At 46.5% G+C, this 8,266-nt stretch overlaps 1 pseudogene; it reads left to right on the top strand.

The window, feature by feature from the left end:
- The first annotated feature begins 5,103 nt into the window (after positions 1 to 5,103).
- LOC112922666 (Y-box-binding protein 1 pseudogene) lies at positions 5,104 to 5,845 on the top strand (annotated as a pseudogene).
- Positions 5,846 to 8,266: the final 2,421 nt, after the last annotated feature.

Here is an 8,266-nt window from a genome sequence, read left to right as displayed (position 1 = left end):
ACAGAAAAGAACAAATTTAGGCACATTGTCCAAATCTTTCCTGGGAATAGGTTGGTCCAGCTAAACAGTTGCGTCTTGTTTTGGGTGGCAGACTTGCCTCCTTTGTGACACTGCTGCTGTGATAGTGTGTCAGGCACAGCCGACTACGTCCAGGACATCTGTACCTCTGACAGTACAGATATAGCTTGGAGACATCACAGAGTGAGTTCCAGACCACTGCAATACAGCAAGTATCACAAGACAATGAGTCAAATGAGTTGTTTAGTTTCTCAGTGCATATAAAAGTTATGTTCACACTATACTGTGGTCTGTTAAGTGTGCAACAGCATTATGTCTAAAACAACAATGTACATAAATACTTTATGGCTAAAAAAGTATCATTATCTGAGCTCTTAGTGAGTCATGATCACCAATCCCAGGCCACCATAACAAATAGTAAGGAAAAAGTTTGGAATATTGTGAGAATTAGCAAAACATGACACAGGGATGCGGAGTGAGCAAATGCTGTTGGAAAATGGTGGAAATAGACTTGCTCCATGCGGGGTTGCCACAAACCTTCCATTTATAAAAGCACAACCTCTTCGAAGCATAATAAAGCAAAGCACAAGAAGATGAGGTATGTCTGTGGTAATTTCCAGAGAGACAGTGGGGCCTGGAAGAGCTGTCCCCATACCCCAACCCCCACCCTGCCCCAGCAATGGTGGCTCAGATGTTGTTCCCAGGGTCTTTGGAATGAAGACATGATGTCACTCAGTCGTGTTGTTAGTGCAGTGGTGTTTTACTACTGATACAAGTGTATTCAGTGCTGCTATCAGAAGAGCATGTGATGCTTCAAGAAAAAAACCTACGGATGGACCCCTGCTGTGTCTAGATTTGTACTTCAGCGTCCATTCTCCAAACAGTCCTTGCCTGACAGAGCCACACTGCTGAGGAAACATCAGGAAAGATACTGGGCTTCACAGGATGGAGGCCCTGGGGCTAGAAGCTATTTACTCTGGATGGGTGGGCTGTGTCTATGTACAGGCTTTGAGGTTGGTGTGTCTTGTTTTCCTAAGTCTCTTGACTATATTGGCATAAAGTTTGTAGACAGGAAATAGTACTGGGCTGAGCAGAATAAACAGTGTCCCTAATTCCCATCCACTTTCAACCCAACCATAACCCCTTAGCTGGAGATTGGGGAAGTGTTTTCTCAATCCCCCTTAGGAACAAAAAGAAAAGCAAAGAAAAAGAAAGACAAAGCTTCCCTTTTACCAAAACATAGCCTCCTAGGGGACCTCTGGAGCACATGAGTTAGTGCCACACAAGCCCTGCCCTCCTAGCCCATGGTGCCATCACCTACCCATTCTCCTGGATCTGACCCCCGCCTCCATCCTCAGAGATTCAGACTCCCCCGGCCCTGTCCCCAGACTCTGCTGCCTCCTTCCTAATGCTCTTCCAGTCCCAAAAGGATTCCCTTTCCTTAAACACATTCCCCTGACTTGTTTTCACATACACCACTTTCTTTATTTTATTTTATTTATTTATTTATTTTAATAATATATTTATTTTTTATTGGTGTTCAATTTACCAACATACAGAATAACACCCAGTGCTCATCCCATCAAGTGCCCCCCTCAGTGCCCGTCACCCATTCACCCCCACCCCCTGACCCCCTCCCCTTCCACCACCCCGAGTTCGTTTCCCAGAGTTAGGAGTCTCTCATGTTCTGTCTCCCTTTCTGATATTTCCCACACACTTCTTCTCCCTTCCCTTATATTCCCTTTCACTATTATTTATATTCCCCAAATGAATGAGAACATACAATGTTTGTCCTTCTCCGATTGACTTACTTCACTCAGCATAATACCCTCCAGTTCCATCCATGTTGAAGCAAGTGCATACAGCACTTTCTTAAAAGGCCTCTGCCCATTCTCTTATAGACATTTAAGACAGATTTTGAGCAAAGCTGATTTTAAATGCAATCACACCATAGTCCCTTTTCATGGGTGTTCTACTCCTTTCATGGTGCAGGGGCACAGGCCACCGATGCATTACCCCGGGGTCCCTGCTGGGAGATCGGGAGTCCTACCAGGATGGTCTGCAGGCATGCTGCAGGGGACCTTTGCTGAGATGGCCCTGTAGTCACAGGCTTCCTCCAGACACCAGTTCGGCTGTGGTTCAACCGCAAGAGCTCAGTGGCGGAAATAGGCCCAGTGCTGGTACAGCCCAGCACACACAGGGTTTACCTGTTAATCTCATCCACTTCCCTCTTGAGCAGAATACCCACCCTGCTCCTCAGTCTGCCTTTGGTCCTCCTATCTTTCTTCATCACAATAAAGCCAAGAAGGGAAGAGTCGCTTCTCTGTGAGGACCCAGGACTGGAGGTGGGATGCTCTGCTCAGGGTAGCACTTTCTTGTTACTAAGAGGACTGTGTGGCTGCCCTGAGAGCCACATGGTTATTATCATGCATAATAATAGCACCTTCCTATGAGGAAGACACTGCAGCAGCTCCACCCCATCACCAACCCGGCTTGAAATTTTCCATATTTTACTCATCCCCCAATGATGTTGTTCCGGTTTGTCTATCTGCTGTGGATTGTCTCCCCCACGAGAAGAGATGTCAAACAGAAGCAGGGACCCTGTCACAGCATTTCATTGCTGTCTCCCAGTGCCCAGAACAGTGTCTGGCTCAGAGTAAGGGACCATAGTCATTTTTGAGTGAGTGCTGCATGGATGGGCCACTGGTCTGAGGTGACTGGCTGGTCAACAGCAAGAGGGGAGGTTTCAGCATTGTCCTTTCTGGGCCAATGTGTGTGCTTTTCTGCACAACCACACTGCTGCCCACTGGTGTCCATGCCTGTGCTGTTGAAAATACCTCCCTCCAGTCCAAAGTGTCTAAGAAAGTCCCAGTCCTGTTCAGAGAAGTCTCAGTCCTGCTCCAGCAAGAGGGCCAGTACTGATGATGCAAGTCACTGAGGGCAGAGCAGCAGGTGATGTAACCCAAGACAACGTGCTAACCCCATGCTCCCCTGACATTGAGGGACAGTGAGCAACTTCAGGGGCTGGACACCTCCTGCTGTCTAAATAGGAAAAGTGTTAGAACTTTCATCTATACATCATTCTTGGCTTAATTTCCACTGAAGCATAGACAAGCACACATTCTGTCTGGGGGCCTGGCTTTGAAGCGAGCCTGCACATTTAGACCTCTGGTGACCACGGGCGGAGGGCGATGTGCTCTGGGCTCCGTGCTGCCTTGGGAGGTGGGCTCAGAGGGACAGCAGAGGAGGTGCTGTTGGCTTTTCCAGGGGAGAGGTTGGCTGACCTGGCTCAGAGACACCGGTGAACATCCGAGGGCTCATCTGGATTTGGGCAGGACGCTTCCCTTCTGCCATGGAGTGAGCCACTTTGCAAAAGGAAAGACAGTTGGGACATTTAGGTAAGAATCACTTCCCCAAACGTGGGAGATGAGACACTTGAAAGGGCGCAAGTGATGGAGAAAGAGGAAGTGAGGCCTTGGTCTTAGCCCCTCGTGTGGGATGTCCAAGGAGACTCAACTCACGTATTTTCAGAAGACATGTGATGGTGGCACTAACAGCGGGCATCCCTGGCTGTTGATGGGTCCTTCCTGGCCCTGCGGGTGCTGGCCACTGAGTCCTCATCTGCAGGAGGACGCCTGCCTTGAAGGCTGAGAGTCAGGCTTTTTGTGATCACCTGCTTGAGGTTTTTGGCAGGCTGTGCCCTGGCAGGAGTGCTTTCCAGAAATAGAAAAGGCATCAGCAAGCCCACCACGGCAGTTAACCCACACTGGGCAGTCGGTCACTCACGTTTTGTTAGGAGATAGACCCTGTGAATGCAGACACATCATAAAACATAAGCCATACTACACCACAGCTTGGAAACCCATGGGTAATAAAAAGTGGAATTTATTTCGTGTAAACAGAGTTCAAAGGAAAATGTTGGACTCTAGCAAATAGGGCATCTGTGATTCCGCCAACAGGAACAAGTGGTGATTGGGGCAGGGGCGAACAGGGCAGTTCAGGGGGACTTATGCCTGAGTGCAAGGTCTGTGCTAACAAGGATCAAAGAGTCTGAGAAGCAGAATTTACATCCTGACATCATCACTCCCCAGCTAGGTGGATTGGTGAGTCACTAACCATCTTAAAAGTTAGGAGTGTCACATGTTGCCCATCCTGCCACCTGACTTCTCCTACCTACTACCTGCCTTGCATACTACCTACCTTAGCAGCTACTTGCCCTACCTGTATACCTGGGGTTGGCTTTCCTTGCCTCCAACTAGTGTGGCCTCAGGCAAACAAGCTCAGTTCTGGGCACCTTAGGGCAGGTGCCTGATAGTAGCAGCCCATTTATGCTAAGAATAAATAAAATATATTCTCTCTGTGCTTTGTAAGCATAAAGCCATGCAAACATTCCTTTTTGTTCTCTGCCTGATGTGTACTTAGTGGTGAAGTTCCTTCAGTGGCATCTATGTCTCTGGAATTCAGATCCTCTGAGCTTGTCCCAGGGCAAGGTTATCCTTCAAATTGTAGCTGGGTCAGAACATCCCAGAGGGCTTGTTGAACACAGATGGCTGTACCCCACTCCCAGGGGTCTGCTTCAGTGGGTTGGGGTGGAGGGTCTACATTTCATTTCTCACAAGTTCCCTGGGGATGTTAATATTGCTGGCTGGTCACCCTACTTTGGGGCTCATGGGTATGGACATTCACTTAATGTAAGTCCTGTCCCCTATTTTCTCAGGATGTGACTGTGTTTGGAGATAAGTTCTTTCAAGAGCTATTCAGAGTTCTACTGGTAGTAGGATTTGAGATCTGTTTCCAGAGAGCCCTGAGTAGCCCCATCACTGACATTGGCCTAGTTACCACATGCCCCAACTCCCCAGCCACCATCCCCCACCGAGAAAATAACCCAACTCTAGTTACCATCCCCACAACTATGAATACTGAGGCCCAGACCCAGCAGCCACCCACCATCCTACTCTCAACACTGCTCATACCAATCTAGGCATTAGGGACAGCCACCCAGCAAGTGAAGGCTCAGGCAGCCTCACATGGGTGGTGCCTACTGGTGGGTACAAGGTCATCGCAATGAAGGTAAGCAAACAGTAAATGATTCAAGTAAGAAATAGAAATGATATCAAGGAAGGTGTATCTGTACATCATATTGCCATAAAAAAATAACCCCAGGAGTTAACTTCACAGTCGGAGTGGGAGAGACTATGGAGTTTGATGTTGAAGGAGAAAAGTGTGAGGAGGCAGCAAATGTGAAGGGTCCTGGTGGAGCTCCAGTGCAAGATGGTAAATATACAGCATACCGTAACTATTATAGACACTATCCATGTCACAGGGGTCCATGCAATCCCCCGCACAAGTACCAGAATAGTGACTGTGAGGAAAAGTAGGAGGGGTCAGAGGGGTTGGGCCCAACAGCACAAGCCCAATCGCAGGCACAGTTCCACATCTCTGTCCTCGTGGAGAGCCTATGGGCATCGAACCCCACGTTCCAACCCTCCTGAGCAGGAATAAGGGATGGAAGGTGCTGACAGCCAGGGTGCAGGAGAACAAGGTAGTCCAGTGAGACAGAGTACATACTGGGTTATAAACCATTGTTCTGCATGGGCCTGCTTGCCAAAGAGAGCCCGGAGAGGACGACAATGAAAAAGCTAAGGAGAATCAAGGAGGTGAGATCCAATGTCAGCAGCCACCTCAGTGTCACTACCATCACAACTTCAATTACTGACAATGATGCCCAGAAAACCCTAAAATACAAGTTGGCAAAGAGACAAAGGCAGGGAATCCACCAGCTGAGAATTTGTCTCCTCCCAAGTTTCAGCAAGGGGGAGCTGAGTAAATGTATCTTCTCTGTCATCACTCTGATTCATCACCCAACAAGAAGAAATGAATAGGCATAAGAAATAAACTTTTAGCCCACTGACTAGATAACGAGAATCTCTGCATTATCTATGCAGCATGGGGCTTTATTATTTTTACCTAAAGACATCTCTTTTGGGCAATGACAAACATTTTTTTGAAGCTTGGTTTTCCTCAACACATCTTTAAAGATTCTTAAGTTGTTTCATATCTGGTGGAGTTGAGAGTTTTAATAGCCTCATTTTGAACTTGTAATAAAAGTTTACAACCTGATTCTTTCCAAAAAAGTCAACAAACAGCAAGCATCTGTTAATAAAGGTCTTAAATAATTGTCAAGAGAAAATAAGAAAAGAAAGAAAGGAAGAAAGAAGGAAAGAGAGAAAGAAAGAAAGAAAGGAAGGAAGAGCAAGGGGAATCAGCCATATACATAGGAGGCCAGGCAAGGACATGGAGAGACAACAGCTATCTACAAGCCAAGGAGAGGGGCCTAAGAAGAAACCAGTACTGCAGATACCTTGATCTTTCACTTCCAGCCTCCAGAAGTGCAAGGAAATTAATTTTGGTTGTTTAGCCACTCAGTCCCTAAGTTATGGCAGCCTGAGCAAAGGCATGCACACGCCTACCATCAGCCCCTCAGACGTGGACAAATCACTTAAAAGCCTTGTATTCCTCATGGCATGAGGGCCAGTGCTGGATTATAATTTAGCCTCAACAAATAAGTGTCAACGGCAGTAGTAACAGCAAGGAGTCATTCTCAGCATGTTTGATCAAATGTGCTGGTGTCGAAACAATAGAAACTGAAGGTGATGGCAGGAGAACATGAACTGACGTGTGGTCTGTGTCCTGGCCCGCTGCTGCTGCCCCTGCAGTTGAGCTCACCTCTTTAGGGCTTGAATGTCTCATTGTAAAATAAGGGTAATAATAAAGAGACTCTTCTCGAAAGGCTGTCCCTAAAATCTGCATAAAATAATTCAAGTAGAGAATTTAGCACGGTGACCTACATAGCATACAGACACAACAGGAGTTGGCTATTTTTTAGTTTTTTTTCTAATAATAATTATGGTGATAATTAAAAAAGCACAGTCAGGGGATCCCTGGGTGGCGCAGCGGTTTGGCGCCTGCCTTTGGCCCAGGGCACGATCCTGGAGACCCGGGATCGAATCCCACATCGGGCTCCCGGGGCATGGAGCCTGCTTCTCCCTCTGCCTATGTCTCTCTGCCTCTCTCTCTCTCTCTGTGACTATCATAAAAAAAAAAAAAAAAAAAGCACAGTCAGGTTAGGAATTTGTCTCAACACTGCAGAATGAAATTTATCTGCTTAGAAAGATAAATCTAGTTACAAAGAGGTTTTGAAACCTTTTTGGAACATTTGTCTGCAGAGGAAGAGTTGGCAAAGGCCCATCTCCATGTTTTTCTCATCAATATTACAGATTATTTTGTTCCTTACTTTATAATGATAAATGTTTTTTAGGAAATGTGAAACAATGACTGAAAATTAGACAAGATAAAAAGCTACCCGAAGCTCATGAATTAAGGTTGTGATATTTTTATATTTTTTTTCTGTCTTTCAAAAAAATCTTTTTATAGGCACTACTTATTTGTACCTGTACACAGCCTAAAGAGTCAAACTGCTCTACAAATTTCCATGCCTGGGGCAGCCTGCCCTTTCCCAGCCCATGCTCTAATTCTTCCTGATGTCCTTCAACTGATGCTTCCGGTTTACCTTCCTATGTCCAAATCACATACCTATGTTGCTACATTTTGATTTTTCAGACCTAGATAGCATCTATCGACTTTTTTTATAAAGATGAGATTTAACTCCTCTGGTGCCATTACCAGAGTGGTGAAAGTTTTTAATCAGTACCCAACTTGCCAGATGCAACAGACTTGAATCTCTGACCACTCTGTCCTGGGATGCAGGACGTAAAGGCAACATGCCCAACATCTTTATCCAGCAGGAGCCCAGTGACCACCTCTTTTATCTCCTCACCCACTTGGAATGTGGATGGCTGCCACCAGAGAAGAGCCAGGCCATGTGAGGTCATCTGGATGCAGAGAAGCCACAGCCATAGTTCCCCCTTGATCTCTTACACTGTCCTGGTTATGTAGGCCCGAGGCTGGTGTGCCAGCTCACAGGCTCCCCACTTCAGGGCTGTACTAGAGATGAGGGGTTCTAGGACAAACCAGATGGACACTGCATTCATTTCTTATTTATCTTACTTTTATAGTCTTCACAGAAGCTGTATTGTTAGAGGACAGACTCAGGTCTTATCCTCAGACTAGCCTTGGGAGGCATGGGCCTGATACTAACCTTTTATTCATACACACAATTCTCCTTGCCTGCAACACACACACACACACACACACACACACACACACACACACACAGGCACAGATGATC

Source organism: Vulpes vulpes, chromosome 14, assembly GCF_048418805.1.
Source record: "Vulpes vulpes isolate BD-2025 chromosome 14, VulVul3, whole genome shotgun sequence".
Taxonomy (NCBI): Eukaryota; Metazoa; Chordata; class Mammalia; order Carnivora; family Canidae; genus Vulpes; species Vulpes vulpes.
This window is presented reverse-complemented; position numbering and strand designations above follow the sequence as displayed.